Raw genomic sequence first — 18,903 nt, forward strand, 5'->3', positions numbered from 1 at the left:
TTTTGTTTTTTAAAGGGTAGTGCTAAAATAAAGAATATAATTTTTATCCTTAAACAGCTGAGAAAGCATACTCACATCACACAGCAACACATATCACAAAGCAACAGCAAACTTCATTCGCACTCTTTTCAGCAAAAATAAGGTTGCTTTAAAGCTCTTCACTTATTTAAACACTTAAAATCAAACTAATTAGCTGTCACTCCTTACAATATTTTTAGCAAATATTTAATTTGCTTCAGAGCCATAACTCAAGTTTGTGACCAAGAGACAGTCCTTTATCATTTTGTTTTGCAATTTTCCAAAAAAGGATTTTTCCATTTCTTGGCCTATGTGAAGCTCAGCTTAGTCTCAAGAATAAAGTTCCAAAGCCTTCCACCATTTAAGGAAAAAATCTTCTACTTTTATACTTCCAAATTTTAAGTGGTTAACTGAAATTTTTACATGATCCAAAAAACCCCAAGTTTTATACCACAACAATTTATTAAATTTATAACTATTAGGATACTTGCATGCCCAGGTAGCATATCTTTCTAGCTTATATGAAACATTCAGATTTTAAAACATCTGATTTACTAATAAATGCAAGTATTTTCCAGGAAAAATCAGTTTACTAGACATATTATAAACTCTGTTTTATTAATACTAAACTGAATTGTGATTTTTAAAAGCAATTACTAAGAAGTACACATGGGAATTCCTTTGCAGTGCAAAGCCCATCTTCCCTTTCATCTAAGCACGTCAAGACTTTAAAGGGCCACTAATTCCTAATGTCTCTAAACTGTACCATGGGGAAAACTGACACACACTATTCCCCATCGGGACTGTTCACACCAACAAAGAAGAAATAATTTTTATTTTTATCCAAGTTTCAAAAATTCTTTATAATGTTAAGACAAAAAAAAAGGTAAAACAAAAGCCAAACCAACATCCCAAACTCTTATTTGCACAATACATTGTTACTATACCAAGCTAAAATCCTCAAAGATTTAATCTGCACTGTAGCATGAAAAAGTACTGATCTGCTTCCCATGGAAGTCAATGAATTTAATAAAACTTCAAAAAACAGTTCTCTGGGTTATCTATTGCCTCTCCAGGCAAAGAATGAAAAGGTTAAAAACTCCAAGATGTTTAACAGCACTGCTTTATGAAGACACTTCAGTAGTGATTATCCTGCCAGAATAATGAGGACTGCTGGACTATTTGTGGGCATTTTTGAAAAAAAAAAAAGCAAACCTAACAACAAAACAAACCTTTTAGGTTTTAAGAACATAATCTTTTTCAATCTGGCATTATGCAAAACACCTGTTTACTTTCAGTAGCTTTTAACTTTAAGAATTAATAGTATCTCTCAGCAAGTCTTAGGAAACACTTAACATCCTCAGGCTCGTGTCTTTGAATTTATTTCATCAGTGAATTAATACACATACCTAAAAGAAGACAGAATAAAAGCTATCTTAAAGATCTGTCTACAAATAAATGTTCTTTACAAGAACAAGCAGAAGAGGAGAAGACAAGCATATTTGCAAAACACAGAAACAAATACCAGAATTAATGTTTAAGTAGGGTAAGTCAGCAGTGACAAGTCAAACAAAAGGAGACTTGCAGATGGCTTTACTAGATCTTATCCTATTATGAATGACCCCTTCTTTTTCCCCAGAAAACACTTCTCACACCCAAAAGAGAGAAGTGTTTTCAATTACTGAGAAAATTATTTTAATAAAAATCCAGGCTGTCATTTACTGCATCTACTCTGCCCCTTTCTTCGAAAAATCACTACCAAAATACTAACAAGGTTTCTCATTCAAATCTTCACAGATTTAAATGAACCACTACTGCACAAATTTGATCATATTTCCTTTCCTTTTTTTTCTTCCCTCTCTTCTCTTTCCTATAACATTAAAAGCTGTATTTCAGGGTCTTGGCAGGGATAGCCAAATGCACAGCAACTAATTTACAAAATCAGATTAAAATCTTAAACCAAAGAGAATTTAATTTATTTTGTGAGGTATTAGAAAACACTTGCCTTCATCTGCAAGGAATTTTTGCCCATATGTCAATATTTATGGTTTATAAAGGTTGCTTCACCCCAAGTAAATGAAGTAATTTTCATAGAGCAATATTTACAAAGCTATTGAACTACTAACACACTCACAAAAGGATGTCAGTTCAGCCATGCTATATACTGCTGCATGTGTTATACTGCAATGCTAATGTAAAACAGCCTGCATGGACTGCAGAAAATAAAAATATTTCACTGGTGCAAAACTTCACATTTTCGAAAGCATAAAAACTGAGGATGCCCATCTGTGTCACTGAGCACAGGGATCTCCACATGACCTCTTCAGTGATCTCTCCAGTGTTAGGGGCTTCTGGCTGAATTACACTGGAGGGTGTTCACTGATCACCAGGCTGACATGTCAGCTCTCATTGTCATGCTCAGCCCATTTCTCCACACGGCTTAGCTGATTGCAGACTCAGAATCTACCTTCCCAGTCTCACTCCAAATTTTAAAAACAGCTCAAAACCGTAAAGAGGAGATGCCCATTTTAAAATTAATACTTAAATATTTATTTCAACTTAATTTAGAAGGAAAGAAGAAGCGGAGAAGCAATTCTTGCTGTGATCAGGTCATTGGGATCAAAGAGCTCATTCCCTTATGTGTAATTTAGCTACATTTAGCTCCTTCAGCACAATATTTAATTACCAAGTCTGATAAGTTATGTGCAATTAATAATTATAACAAATAAACAATCAAAAGTCCTTCTTTTACTTTAAGTTTTGTAGAGACACCAAGTTTAAATACTAAAACTGAGCATAAGGCATGTTCACAGAGGAGTGTCAAAGCTACCACAGGAGCTTCAAAGACTGATGTCTCAGACACAGACAAAGCTGACTGATGTCTATTAGAAGTTTTACACTGCATTTAAAATTTACCAGGACAGCTTTTCATCAGTTTGTCTTAGTCGTCTACTGTGACCTGAAATAAAGTCAATGTAGTGAAAAAGAAAAAGAAAAAAACGAAAACCAAACAAATCACAGTTACTTAACTTTTTTCTTTAAAAAACCCTTGATACTTAAGTTCTACACTGCAACACAGATGTACTTTGATTGGTAAAATGTCAAAAAGGCATTAAGGTCATGTTACAGTACTATCCAAAACACCCAGGTAAAAGTTTAGCATGCGTGCAGGCATTTAAAATGTTATGGAAAAATATTAGGTTTCATTCAACACCTTGAACTCCGAGTTCCTCAAAAGGTTGCTGAAGTTTGGCAGCAGGATGGCAATTGTGCCTAAGATACACAGTGCTCCCTCCCCATCTCTTGGGAGACCTTGGAGAAACTCAGAGAAACTTCTCCCAGCATTAAACATAATTCAATGAACATCAACGTACTTAACTAAGAAGTCTAAATATAACACAGTATTTTATGTCCTTTGATATCTAAAAATCTACAGAAGCATTAAATAGCAAACAGGTAAGAAATAAAATATGTCTGTTGCCAAAAATGACAAGACAATTGTATAGAAAAGATGAGGTCACTGCTTGGGTTGATTTATGGATCTAGTATAGTCTCTTTCAACATCTATATCCATTTTAGACATCTCCAAACGTACAAAGCAAAACTGGAATTAGTTCTGAGAGTACTGAGAGTCATTGACATATACAAAGCTGGAATAGAAAATACTGAAAAAAGGAAAGATAAAATTTGTACATTTCTCTATTACAGGGGAACAGTAAGAGACTTTGAAATACAAGCAAGCACAAACGAGATCTCTCCTCCTCAGTCTCAAGGAGGAGCAGCAGCATGGAAAGCAGCATGCTGTTGGAGCAGAGCCCTTCTTCCCTCCCCGAGGCCAGCAAAACTGAGACAGGGAAGGAACTCACATATCACACATCACAAGCTTCCCTCCAAACATCTCAATCTAAAAACTTAGGCATTCCAAAGAATCATAGTATTCCCAGCTGCAGAGACCTACATTATTATGGAATTATTGTTATTTTTGTTATTAATTACCATTACAAATGAAGAGTCATTGATCCTTCCACAATGACTCCTAGGTGAAAGCACATTCTGAACACTTGCTTAGAGGGGGTCAAATCTTCTTTCATGATTCTACATAAATACAAGCAGTACAGAAACCCTAAGATTTCTGGGAGAGGAAGCAGGCTTGAACTTCTGTCTGGAATAAGAGCAGAGTATTTTACAGGCTGCAAGCTAAGGCAGTGCCTATTCACTGCATTGACAGCAGCTGCTGAAAATAGCATCTAAGTAGTGCTGTTCAATAGATGCATGTCTGCAAGTGCCATTATGTTCATTTAATAATAATAATTTCCTTTGTACCTGTAATTGTTGATCAGGTTAAATGAATGTAAATATTGCATTGGATACAAATTGCACTAGGTGTAGTATTTTACAGCCTCTTAATAGCAGAAGGACAAAGCAAAATTCAACTGATAAACGTTAACAAGCAGATTAAAAAGCTTGGGTACAATATGCAAAAAATTAAGAGAATATTCTGTCCACAAAAAAAAAAAAAACAACTTCACAATTCCCACAACTAATCACCCATAAAACCTATTACAAACAAATACTAAGAAAAACTCAAAAAGCATGAGAGAGTGATGAAATTTCCACTTCAATGGCTGCTAAAGTGAGATATGTCAGAAATCAACTGAGCTGGAAAAATGACACTTTGAAGAGGTGCTTAGGATGATCTGTAGCCATGGTGTGCCATTAGTCAAACTGATGACTCTTAATACATGGACATTTCAGGTCATCATATCTAGAAACTCTCTTCTCAATATAAAAAGTCTGTCTTCCGGCATAGAAACTAGAGAGAATGCATCCCAAGACAGCCTTCCTAAGGGGGAGTTAGAAACAGATGGCCTGTCAGACAGACAGTTCACAAACTAAAATTTAAAAGAAGCCTCCTTAAGTCACTAACCCTACATCTTGGAATCAAATTAAAAACAAACAAAAAATCCCAGAAAAAAAAAGGCAACAAAAACACACATGCAAAAATGAGTAATAAGTAAGACAAGTAAAAATTATTTTGTATTTTTCTGCATCAAGCAGGGGAACAGAACACTCATATCTAACATCAAACGGGATGCACTGTTAATACAGAAGTTACTTTAAATAGTCTATCTAAAAGTCCTAACTACATTAGAGACGGAATAAACAAAAAAATGAATGTACTCTATGTTCATTACAGAAGTTTCCTGCAATAAGAGTCAGGAAAATCAGCAAGATAAAGAGTTCTGCAGCATCCTGATTAGCCACAGAGCTTGATGTTTGTATCATAATATTAGTGCCATTGCTTAAAATTGAAATCCTTGGGAATTGAGGGAAAGAACATCTCCTACTTTCCCTCATATGGACAGAAAGACAATGTAATGATGGGAGTCAAGGGAGCACTTCTCAGGATGGCTTTTTCCTGGGAGGCTATGAGGACTATATAGAAGCTTTTGAGATGGAGCTATAGATATTTCTGCATGTCAGAAGTCCCTTCACAGCAAGGCTACAAACCTTAAGAAAAAACTGAAAATAACCCCAAGCTGGCCACAGAGATACAGCCTGGGACTGTGCTGGTCATTCAGTCACCAAGCAGGTCCTGCAGAAACCCCCAGCTCGCAAGGAGGGAGGGCTGAGACACTGGACCAACTGGGACAGACTCTGCAGAGGAACTCAGTACAGGGTTACACTGACAGTTTCTGCTCCTCCTTTCTGAGGAATGGTTTGCAGGAACTGTCAAGAGCCCTGATCTTGAGCAGAAGCATCTACCTCTAATTTGGAGGAGTTGTATAAAAAGTGTTTTGTCTCAGGGGCTGAAAGAATTACGTGAGAGAGGGAACATGAAGACCAGAAGAGTAGAATAATATGGTGTGCTCCTTTACTAAAAAGGAGAGTAAGGATATGTGATGAAAAGACAGAGGGAAAGGAAGTTAAGAGAGAAGAAATGCCACAGCATGGAGAAAAAATGATTAACAAAACAAGCTCAAGACACAAAGGGGAGAAAGAAGCACTCAGTAGCACTCATTATGGCAACACTGGGGAAGACAAGCAACACAGAAAACCTAGCAAGAGAAAAGAGTTTAAGAGGAAAAACACATGGAGGAAGAGAACAAAGAAAACTTCAGAAATTAAGAACTTGGTCATTCGTTTACTTCAGCACAAAGTATTAAACTCATAGTCAGCACTGGGCAATTCATTACTCAGCAGCAACTAAAAAGGCCCAAGTACTTCCCTTTACTCCTTTAAACTTGAAATTCATCCTTTATGCCATCATCTCCTTCCCTTATCATCTTTTGCACACTTTTTTCCATTGCTGCGTTCTTACTCAATCTATCTTAATGGTATCTTAATATATGAAAGCATAATTCCTTCTTGAATCATGTCTCCCAAATCTACTTTTGAACCCACTGAGAACTCTTCCACAGAGTCCTCTTTTGCTGTGGAACAAATATACAGAAATCTAAGGATTTTTAAAACAAAAACAAGTGGGATGGAGAACCTGACACAAGAACAACATATAACAAACCATGAACATCAGCAGAGGTGCTACAGTCCCTGAGTCCCCAAGCAGGGAGCACAGCACAGACATTTCTGTATTTCTGTTTGGAGAACAAAGCTCTCAGTATGTCAGCTGCACCATTTGAACAGGCTGTCCATCATTCAAGGCCCATTTCAACAACTCAGAGTTAATTTCAAACAATTTGACAGTAGTGAGGTTTCAAAAACAACACATCTCTCAAGTCACCATAAAGGAAATGAAGTATATTACATGCGACATGCAAGAGCTGGGCATACAGTCACAAGGCTGAGCTGAAAACATGACTGTGAAGGTGTCTGGAAATGAAAGGAGGACCTGAGGAAACTGTAACAAGGATGTCATTGAGGACACATGGGAAAGGGGAAAAAAAATAGCTAAGTGTAGGTGCTGAAGCTATTGCTCTGGTTGCATGACATAGGATACACATGCAGCATCAGCCTTGGTTTTCAAGTACAGCTTCTCACAGTGAAAACTGAAATTCCATATAAACAGGAGTCAATCACAAGATTTTACTTTTCATTATGATCTAGATTTTTCAGTCCAAGTCTCATTGTAATGAGGATACTGTTGCAGCCTGGTAACCTGGAGAAGCACAAGAACTCTGTTTTGTTCAAAGTTATCCCCTTGTCCCCATGACTTTCTCAAACAGCAACAAATCAAAACCGCAAAGATACAAACAAGAAAACTCCCAAACATAATGAAACATCCCCACAAAAATGAGTACTCCACATTCATACTGCCACAACATTCACTTGCTATTCCTAATACAGTAGTGTAAAAATTATTTACAAATGCCACCGTAAGATGCAGTAAAGTACCATTTAACTTGATTATGTTCGCATTAGCAATCCCTACTACTGTATTTAACTATCCCATCTATTCAGATGGTATCAGCTGTCATGTGTTCCTCTACACTCCCCAGGTTCCTGCTTCCCTCTCTGCACAAGCTGTGTCCTCTTGTCACAACCTCTAATTGTCTCTTCTTCAGCACAGTCCAACATCAGCAGACAGTAAAGGCTGGAGGTTGTTTGCCCTGCTGGATCACTTCCTTTCTGTAATCCCTGTTCTAACTCTCTTTCAAAGCATCCCTTTCATTGCATCAGATTTTTAGCCTTACCTTAAAGGTCATACAAAAACTTTTTGTCCTGTAATCACCCCATTCCACTCTTACCTCCCAGGTTTTGTCTCCAGTTTCAACAGAACTAAGACTTTGATTAGGGCAAACAAAAGAGTAATGCATTTAAAAAATAAGTGCTTTGGCTAACTATGTGAGACACAAAATTTCCCACAGTAATTATTTGTTCAGAGGACCACATTGCTCTCTGGAAATGTCCACACAGCCTAGTTTGGTATGACCCTACCCTACTACCGACCAAGATCCTCTCTCGTAACTACTTAAAGAACAATTAACCCTTAATAATTCAAAGACTCCTTCAGGAAGTAGGGTAGGTAGGACAAAGAACTACCTCCTGCTGCCCCCCTCTTCCTCTGGTGTGCGTTTCTTGTAGGTAAAGCACCTGGCTGTGCTTCCACATGCTGCCATATTTCAACCGTGGAGATGAAGCTGACCTGCTGCTAGAGAGCCCAGTGACAGCACCTACACTCACATGTCAGAGAACCAAGTCTCAGCTTTAGAATATGCTTCACTGCCAAATGATTCCAGTTTACTGGACTTCTGCAAGAAGTATTGAGCAGCCTCATATTATCCTTTTAGAGGAAGTTGCTTCTTTAAATCACCACTTCATATAATACACAAAATTTCTCATTACACGCACTGATTAAAAATCCTTCTAATTAAAGTAACAATTTATTTCAGCAACAGATCTGAAGATGACCTTTAAATAATGGGCTATTTCTATTGTTAACAACATAAATGAAAATTTGGCTTCCTTCTCCAAACACATGGACAATTAACTGTAACTGAATAATGAAAATATTTCCTAAATATCAACTAAATCCTTTTAGATCAAATAGAAGTTTGTGGAGTAGATCCACAGCTCAGTCACATCAGAACTAAACAATTTTAATTGTATTTTTTATCAAGTAAGTTTAGCAAGCAGAGGTGCAAGACAAAGCCAGGAATACTGAAAGCTGACACTCATTTGCAGGACACAGAAGGCACAGGCAGAAGGAGGCAGAGAATCTTACCTACGGTGACAGTCAAGATGCCTCAGACAAGTCCATATGGACTACATGGGTGGATGAGCAGGTAGCTTCATTTATATTTCAAATATTTCTAATTCCTTTCTAATATGAAACACGAAGTGGAACATCCATTTCTTTGCATGGCCTTATACTTAATATGAAAATACTTGTGACTTTCTTATTCTCTATTTAAGGGAAAAACATCAGTTCAAGTATAGGCACTTCCAAGCATTAATTTTCTGCTGAATTGTCTAGATACTTGAGATAGTTTTGTGTAAACAGAAAGAGGGCATCAGAAGCATGAGAAGACAGGGTCTAGAAACTTTCCTGATCTACACAATGAAGCAGAGGGGCTCACGTCCTCCTAAAGAGAAGAATTCTAGAATAGTAGGAAATCCAAGGTGAAGTTCTTTAACTACATTAGCTATGTTCAGAAGAATTTACAAAACTTTTAGAAAAAAAAAAAATCGATCCTGAGGGGTGGTCCAGGACTGACGAAATGCAGGCATTAGAAGAAGAAGGAAATCCCTCACACCTGCACCTGAACTTGGGGGCATCAAAGTCTCGTCTGTATTAGCACAGCTCAAGGACATGCTTAAAACCACAGTACTGAGAGATCTGGTCTGTACTGAAAAATTCTGGCAGCACAGTTGAATTTACTAGAAGTCATAGCTTAAGCTAGCAAAATCTATTGTGCAGATGCAGTGATGCTGACAGAAGAGTGCACTTTTAAAACCACTGATGTAGATAAGCTCTGAGACTGGAGCCGTTCTGATTAATATCATAGGCTCTTAACGCACCCAGGTGAAAGGATGAGCACACCCAGCAGGGTGAATGAAGGGGTTCAGACTGCTCAGCTATCATTTCTCATGGACATACTCATCTTCTGGGGAGGGCTCATTCAGCTGGGAACAATGAATGTGCTACTCCACACCTTCGATTCATACCCAGACTGCCTGGTAGTGCTGCACGGAGCTGCTGGGTAGGATTAGTAATATATTTTTTGTGATGAAGTTAATTGAGGCTTCCAAGAAGCAGGCTCCAGAAGGAAAAGGATTTAACAGAGGTGCTTTGCCAGTGTTGGGAGAGTTTCTTTCATATGGGGGAACAGGAAAGCTAAAGGAAATCTTAATATCCCTTTTTGTCAGCTGGGGTCTCCAAATAACTGAATAGAAGTAAATGTAATCAAAGAATTCTTGCATACATTCAACAAGCAGTGCAAACAAAACCAGATCACAGCTGTAACTGAGAAAGACAAACTTGCACAGAGAGTTTGAAATATATTGATGGAGACTAGAGCAAAGAAGGTAAAAGAGAGATTGGAAAGTTAAGAGACATTTTATAGCTCTGTGGAATGATTAGAGAGATACCCATTGGATCTTAACCCACTTGCAGCTCTTCATGCCTAAATAGCTTAATTGTACATTACAAAGTTAGTGAAATGTCTATGTGCACATATATGTTCATATAAACATATTAATAAAAAACACCAAAGACATGCTATAGGAAAGTATTATTAGTAGTATACTCTTCTCCTAAATCTAAAGTAACAAAACCCACTACATAGCTAACCTAAGACAGAACAGCTTGATAAATCTATGTTCCTAATCTAACTCCCTTTTGCTTTCAGCAACTGTATATTCCAAACCACCAAGATGCTGATAAATTGTCACTCCACAAACTTATGGTAAAAGTGATCAAATCAAGACCACCAGGGAGTATTGGAGCGACAAAGCAGGAAGGTTCTTACACCTACATAAGTTGAGTTCTTCAGTAGTCTCTCTTCTGTCTCCCCTGAAGAATACCAGGAGATCCTCCCCATGAAAAAACATAATGCACTGAAGTTTTAAAATTTAGGTTACTAAGCCATTAGTAAAATGTGCAAAATACTGTTGAGGAAAAAAAAAAAAAACAACTATGCCGGTTTTGGACTTTGAAGCTATAAAAACATAAAATTAATTGCCTGCAAATTCCTTTTATCTCTTTAGTCAACTAAAATAAAATTTATTACGGGAATGAAACCAGCATCACTAAAAACAGTGAAAAGTTGATAATTATGTATTGATCTGTATTTCCTTGCCTGTTATTCCCTTAGGGTTCCTCTGTACATAAGGGAGAAATGAGAAGCTTTTGGCAAAGGTGCCAGATTTATCATGAGCTGCTGCCTGAGAAATACTGTCTATCAGCAAGTCAAAAACATTGCTGTGACTCTGCATCTTCCATCTCCTATTTAAAGCATTTATTTACTTTTCACAAAAACATGGCATGATCAGCAAAACCGTTACAGGCTGGTATACAATTCTGATTTAAGAGCACTCACTGTCCTGCAGAATTGTTTAATTAGAGAGCATGCCACAGTGATTCAGTAACAGGTACAACAGAAGAAACTAATGAGGTTGTACCTTACCTCACCAGGATATCAGTCCTGAATGCTTGCACAGAGCAGTTCAGTCTGTGCCATGCTTGAGACAGGACACAACACAGTTTCCTTAGAAAGCAGTCTCTCAGTCTCAGTTTCTGAATTCAATTGAATTTCTGAATGCCTTATCCATAAATCATGAAGCAGGTTGGCTTCCTCAAACGAGACATAGTTCAGAGTCACAAAGTACCATTTGCCACAATCCTGGTGACAAAATTCTAGAATCTGGGTCTTCATGCAATCACAGGAACAAAAAAACAACAACTTGGGAGTCTTTCAAGGGAGTCTATGTTTTCCCAATGGACTGAAGATGAGACAAAATGGATTTGGCAGATGCTTACAAGAAATTCAGTATAAAACTTATTTAAAATAAAATAAATAAAATAATCAAGAAAAGCTGTTATTTTTAAAAAGCAAAATGAGGAACAACAACAATTGTAATAGCCATTCCTTCATTTCTCTCTCCCTTGCAAATACTCTCATTTGCTCATCCAAGATGACCAACCCTGGATCCTTACATTCTGCAGCCTAAAGGGCCTGAGCACCCCTGGGATAATCCCACCTCTCTCCTGCTGAACCTGGGTCTCAGCGCAAACAGAATGGTTCTGAGCCTGGGGGTGCAACAAGGAAGGGTCTGATAAGGTTTGGAGAAAACAGGCAGAACAACATTAGCTTATTGCTTGTATCTTCTTTGCTTTAGCATTAAAAAACCCCCCAAAAACAACAACAAAAAACAAACCTTTTTTTAGCCAGATTTTATTAAGTTTCTGACCTGCAGCTATGACTTCAGTCAGTCTGTTTTGAGTGCATTTGGTAGTGTTGACCGACACAGTTCTCTCAGACAGAAAATACAAGACAGATGCTCATGATTTCAGAAAGCTTTAATCTAATTTTATTTCTATATATGAAGTAGCATAATAAATAGGATTCTTGTCAATGCTGGTGAAAGGCCAGAGGCTTTGCACTGACTGGACACAGTGCAGGGTCTCAAGAGCTGTCTGGGCTTGTCTTCACCTGTCTGGTTTTAACAGCTGCCAGGTGGTTGAGCAATTATTGCCTGGCCTGACCCCAAAAACACAGAGGGAACATCTGACACCCTGTAGTAGTCACTAGGTAACAGGAAGAACCTTTTGTGTCACCTGAGGCTGGGGAAGGCTTTGAAGCAAACCTTAAAACCCAAGCTGGGTCCTGATGCAAATAAAGCAGGCTACAATAAAACATATAAAAACAGCCCCAAGTGGATCTACATCAAGTAAGATGCCAGACCCACTGTGAACACTGTGCTCTCTGCAGTGGATGGCACAGAATGCTGGTGACTTCATGGAAACACCTCCCCAGCTGCCATTTTATTTCCACCTTCACAACCCAGAGGAACAATTAACACCCAAAATGGCAGGCACTTGGATGTTCTGTTTAACACTCTTAAGTGTATTTTTGCAGATACTTATATGCTTTTATACATTCTATGCAGTGTAACAGTGTTAAAAGATTATCTGGACCACAAGGAAAGTCTCAGTTCATTATCTATGGCTTGTGCCTTTTAAGTTAAGAAGATTCAGAATCTATCTACAAAGTGCACTTTGCTTTAAAAAACCGCTCCTTGTGGATGGCGAAATAAAAACTGTAAAAGCTTTGGAAGATTTTTTAAAACTTTTTTTCCTCAGAGATGTAGACATTAACTTTTCAGTGCTTTCCCCCTACTTTTTGCATATGCAAAACCTTTGTCTTCAGTAACTCATAGTGGAGGGTAACAGTGAAAATGGATGCAGCCACAAAAGCTCTCATTTGGGCAACAGCAATCTGACTGATGAATGGTGTGTTATGGGACACTAAGGACATGCTAAACTATGGCATAATTATTACACACTGCATCCAAGTTCCTAATTTCCAGTTTCAGAATAATAAGCGTCAATAGATTACAGACTTTGAAAAGCAGAAGAAACTTTAGAGAATATGGTACTAAATTTGACCTGCTGAAGCAAAAGATTTTTGAAGACTGCATCATTAGAAGTTAACAATTTTGAGGAAATTAAGAACAGCCTGTATTTTAGGTAGGCAAAAGTATTCATGACATCAAGAAAAGCCTTACCTTCCACCATGTATCAGTTATAACTAAGACAATCTTACTATCTTTGTTTCAAGCTCATTTTGCTACTATGGATATTAATTTGTTTAGATAAATAGGTAATTTTTTATATCTAGTAATTACATTATGGGTTAAAAGGTCTGCTTTATTATTAAGACTAATCAACTCATTGGGATTACTCACTGAAACAGCAAACCCTTTTCACAGATGTTCTTTGTCCCATTACTGTGCAAAACGTGTGATTAATATTTACCTTTATTTCAACACTGATCCTTAAAAAATTCAGAAGAAAATATTATCTTTCTCGATTCCTTGGAAGAAAATGCTGTTTCTCCCACAGATCTTAAATACTCAAATTCCCATAGACTGTTTTGTGAAATGAATCCTTTGATGAGCTTCAGAATAAAGCATTTAACAAAATACGCAACCCTGTCTCGATAGTCTGCTGCTACCACTGTTGCTAACAATTATAAGCTTCCACCACTGTGAATAATTCAGAAACTCATCTGTTCCATTCAGTGTAAAGACAACGTTGAGAGAAAAAGGTCACTTTTTTCCCCTCTTCCAACCACTGACTTAGGTATCCCAGCACTGGTCTGATCGCATGATACACCTAGTGTTTGACATGCATCCCCTGACAGCTTCTTAGCAGCAGTTAGTCTGTTAGGCTTAGACTCCAGAAATAATAGGAGCACAAAGGACTGACAAGTTTCAGCAGTTATACACAGAGTACCAGCACTCATGTTTGCAGTAGCTATTTCAGATATTCGATGTAGTAATATTAATTATAAAATAGACAGATGCCAACATATGGATGGTAACCAGGCAGTCTGGTACTGATGCACAGAAGCAGTGGCACTCAATAAACATTTCTTAAACAAAACTATGAGCAGTACAATAACGTGTTTCCCAAAGAATAACACTTGAAAACACACTGCTCCAAGCCTTTTTTGGAAAAGGCTTCAAATTCAGTTCTACTACTTCTTTAATCTTGTGGTTAACAAGGACATGGAAGGCTGTCAATTTATACACACACAATATGCAGTTTTATTTGGGAATGATTATCTGTCAGAGCAAGACAGATTCATGCAACATAATATTTAAGGGATTAATTACTGTTTACTTGAACCTTCTCCTCCCTTCACTTAAATAACCTTTTTATTTTGCCAAGCAAGCTTATTGTAAGTACATACAAAAAGTATATTATAGTAAATATTTAATCTTTCAAAAAAGATGAGCTATTATGAGTTAAAAGATGCATTGTATTGAATGCATCCACATGTATTGACCCACAAGTTTGTGTTTGACCATGAGAAAAGCTAGAATATCTTTTGACCCTAAGCATTTTTACCCATCTCTTTCATTCTTTTCTTTCTCTGGCTGAAATCAACTCACTTGTCAAGGAAGATGACCACCTAAAGGCACAGGAAAGATTATGACGCTCTCCATCTTAAATAAAAAGTAAATCCCACAAAAACTCCAAACACTCTGTGCAGAGAACAAACCACCCCACTCCCCAAATCCTTAGTGCTCAAATAAGGTCTAGCATGTCATGCTTTGCTACCTGACATCTTTCCCCCATTTCCTTCTTCCTCACCAAATAACTTCAGATACATCACAATATCAAATTTGGTCTCCTGGTTTTGCTGAAGGACTTTTCAATGTCTTCATTATTGAGATCAATGAACTCCTCTCTCAGTCTTCAGCAGAAAGAAGAGCAGTACTCTATCCTGAGGACAGTAACCTTTGTCCCAAATGTCCTTCTCTCAGAACCACCTCCCTAAACATGGCTAAAAATTATCAATTTCACAAAAATTAAAAAAAAACCAAAGAAAACCCCACAAGAAACACCACCACCCCCCCTCCGTGTTTGCACTTACTTATAATTTTTTTTTAATACTTTCTTGAGAGAAAATAAACCAAATAGATATTTGTCATTCTGACAGCAGGACAAAGCCTCTGTTTCTAATTTAAAAGCTCCCTATATATCTTGTGTCTATACAGACTATCACAGGCATGCCAAAGAGTCAAAAGTGGTTATAAACTTCCCACCTTGCAGAGGCTGTATGTCTGCTATTTCCCATTGCAAACATCCTGTGCAAAACTGAGTAATCCAGACACTCATAAAGTGTCTGATCACTTCTTGATCATTTTGTATGGTCATCTCAGCATCTCTCAAAGAAATTACATTACTACCACGTGAAGTTTTGGATTATGTCAGGTAGTGAAAGATTCTAATGAACACACAAGCTGCTTTGCACAACTCTAGGAAAACAAGATATTCTCTTTTTTTGTCTGCTAAAGAAAGCAATTCAAATACCTGTTCTGTTCTTTTGGTAGAATTTACCTATCCATTCATTCTAAATGATACAGCATTTTTAAGAAAAGGATTTTTTTTCCCCCTTCAGACAGGCATCTTGCCTGAACATCCCACGTACAGACAGAATACTGGGGGCTGATAGGCTGCTCCCCTACCAATTAACAGAGCAGCTACTGCACTTGCAAATGGGAATCAGATGAACTCCTGTTCACAAAAGGCAGCTGCAGGGTCTTCTTAGCCACACAATCTACAGAATCATAGAATCATTAAGGTTGGAGAAAACCTCTAAGATCATTGAGTCCAACAGTTAAGCTACTGTCAAGTCCACAATAAAAAAAAATGTGTCCCCAAGTGCCACATATGCATTTTTTTTTAATACTTTCAGAGATGGTGACTCAACCACTTCCCTGAGCAGCTTCTTCCAGCCCTTGACAACCTTTTTGGTGAAAAAATTTGTCCTCTGGGCTGCTGTGATGAACACAGATAACCAGTGCTTAGGAACATGGATTTTTTTTTTGTTGGAAGTGCTTACAGGCAGTAATCTTCAAGGCATATCATATTGAAAAGGAAGGCAAAAAAAAAAAAAAAGGGAGAGCTAAGCATTTATCTTCATCTGTAAACAAGAAACACCAACTGGTATAATGACTGCCATGTACAAGACATTTATTGTGTTATATGTCACACAACAGGTACCAATGCAAATTATACTAAGAAAAAAAATCAATTAAATATTTCTAAATTATTAAAACACAGCCAGAGCATACAACAGAAACATTCATGTAATCATGTATCAATTTTGATACATTTTTTAGTTTTTTGTATTTAAGTTATTGCCTGATTGTGACAAACATCTAAGAAATATATACACAACTGTCTGTAACAATTGAAACCAATTAAAGCATCTCAGTTTAAGGTACATTCCTAAGTACAGAAGTAATATGAAAATACTGATGAATGCTGGAAAACACCTACATGAAACAATTGCATTGTTTCTTGCCTTCATGTTTGTAAGTTCTGTGAATGAATTATCAACATAAAATCTTAAAAATATATTTGTATTTGTTATTTAAGAGTTTCCCATTGTCTCCACTAAATATGCTCATACAGTGAATTGTGTGCTAAAACAGGGAAAAATTTCCACAAATTAATTGCTTGCCTCTTTCTACCAAGATCACTAAACATTACTGGTAGCAGTAAAAAACACTGTTCATTAATTTTTATTGGAGGGTGGAGGAGGGAGGAGGAAGGCACTAAGGTCCAGACTCAGAGGAAAACAAGCATTAAATAAAAAATGATACAAAAATGCATTTTTTTGAGTGTGTACATAGCCATATGCCACTAAAACTGCTACCACTTAATCTTACTGCTTTGAAGGGTCTAATGTCTGGAACAAAATTACACATGCATTTTTCAAGGTCAGGCACATGTGTGAGTCAGCCTATCACTATGAAAAATTTGTTTTTCTCGTTGAAAGATATGCATTCCAATATTCCAATTTTAAGTAAGCTTTGACAACTCACCTTAGAGTGATTAGTCTGACTCTCAGAATTTGTGATGTCTGTTAAAAAAAACCACTGTTTGTAACACACTGTATGGAAACTATCTGTAATTACCAAAGCTGTTTCTTTCATAATTGTCTCCCACAATAATTTACAATCCACATGCAACTTTTTGTTCTTTACAAAAAAAGTCTGTAACCGAACTGCAGGAAAATACCCAATCCCTCAAATATTTTCATATCTAGCTGGTCAGGTTCATAAGGTGCTTCTCAAGAGTTTTCCAAACATACTTCTTCATGACAACAAAGCCAACCTAGTAGACAACACAGATTAGGATTTATGGCAATTTTTTTTATTTTTAAAAGTTCTATTATAAATTGCATAAAGAACATACAATAGCAAGCTTACTTAATGTAAAAAATACTTGCCGGTGAAGCTCCACTGGTGTGTAATGCTTTGAAACCCATGTTTCAAACAGAACAATCACAAATCACACCCTTCACTAAAAGATGCAACATGTAAAGTATGACTTGAAGCACTCTGTTGGGAAATGTAAACTATTTAAATATATAAAAAGTTACCTTTATGTGCCAAAAGAAGCCTTTCTGTTCTACTCTGGGAATTTTTACCAATTTATACACCATCTTCACTGATTTTTGTCCCAGCAGGAGCCAACAGCAGCAGCTGGAGGAAGCAGAGTTTCCCTCGCTTCCTCCAAAGCAAGGTCAAGGTTTGCTCCAAGCCAGAAGCCCCAAAGCCAAGCTCACACAAGAGGGGCTGTCAGCACTCTCTCTTCCTCCACGTACTCTCCAGGTTTCACTACTAACTACTGAATTTAACTCGGGTAAAGAGCACAAAGCTTTCAGGCATACATTACAGACACAGAACCCAACGGATTTGTTAAGAAGATGGCTTTTGTTTCAGGGTTGCTGAGTTCAATATCCCTCACTACTTGCTATCTAAAGCTTGCTCAGCTCACAAAAATGTATGCTTTCTCATTAGTGATCTCCAAACTTTCCCTTCAAGGCAAGTGATCTGAATGATCCCATTTTCATTATGTTCTGAGAAGATTAACACCATGGGTACAGCTACCATGTCTCATCTTGGGGGGGAGAAAAGGTGACTTTTAAGGTTTTCTATCAGCTTCTTTAAAATAAAGTTGAAGACCAGACCAATCACCTGGCCCTGAGTATTCTGGGTAACTGAAAAAACTCAGTTATTTATTTATTCATATAGTTTATTCCTTAATTCAGAATGTTTTGATCAGCAAATCAACAAATATTTTACAGTGTTTATCTCAGAAGATCTTCTAAGATAATACTATTACCTTAGGAAAAACTATTTCCTCCTTATATACAGCAAGATTCCTTAAAAAGAAACCAAAACAAACCACAAACAGGAACAATAACATAATTGAAAGGAGGCACAGGATTTTTTATCATGCCTAATTATCTTCTAACCCTTCCAAACTGAAAACTGTTTGAGAATATTAGGAAGTCATAAGAATGCAAATACAATAAAGCACAAACATAGAGACCAACTAATGGGAAAATCTGAATTCATCCCACGGAAGGCTTTTTTTTTTCATTTTCCATTGACCCAAAAATTTGATAACATTTAAGAATAATGTTCTGGAGACTTCTGTTAGACAGCTGCCTTAGAGACAAGATGGTCAGATCTTAGACTCCAAAGTAGCTTTGTAGCTCCTTGAATTGCAATGATGAAATTCAGATTTTTAAAAGCATCCGGTAGCTGTCAAGAAATGGTAGAACTACTGTTTGTTTATCCATGCACACACACAAGAAATATATATAATACTCCATCGATGCAGTCGAGAATACTCAAACTTCTGGTTTTACACATTTTTACAGTTCTCTCTCA

Source organism: Cinclus cinclus, chromosome 5 (genome assembly GCF_963662255.1).
Source record: "Cinclus cinclus chromosome 5, bCinCin1.1, whole genome shotgun sequence".
Taxonomy (NCBI): domain Eukaryota; kingdom Metazoa; phylum Chordata; class Aves; order Passeriformes; family Cinclidae; genus Cinclus; species Cinclus cinclus.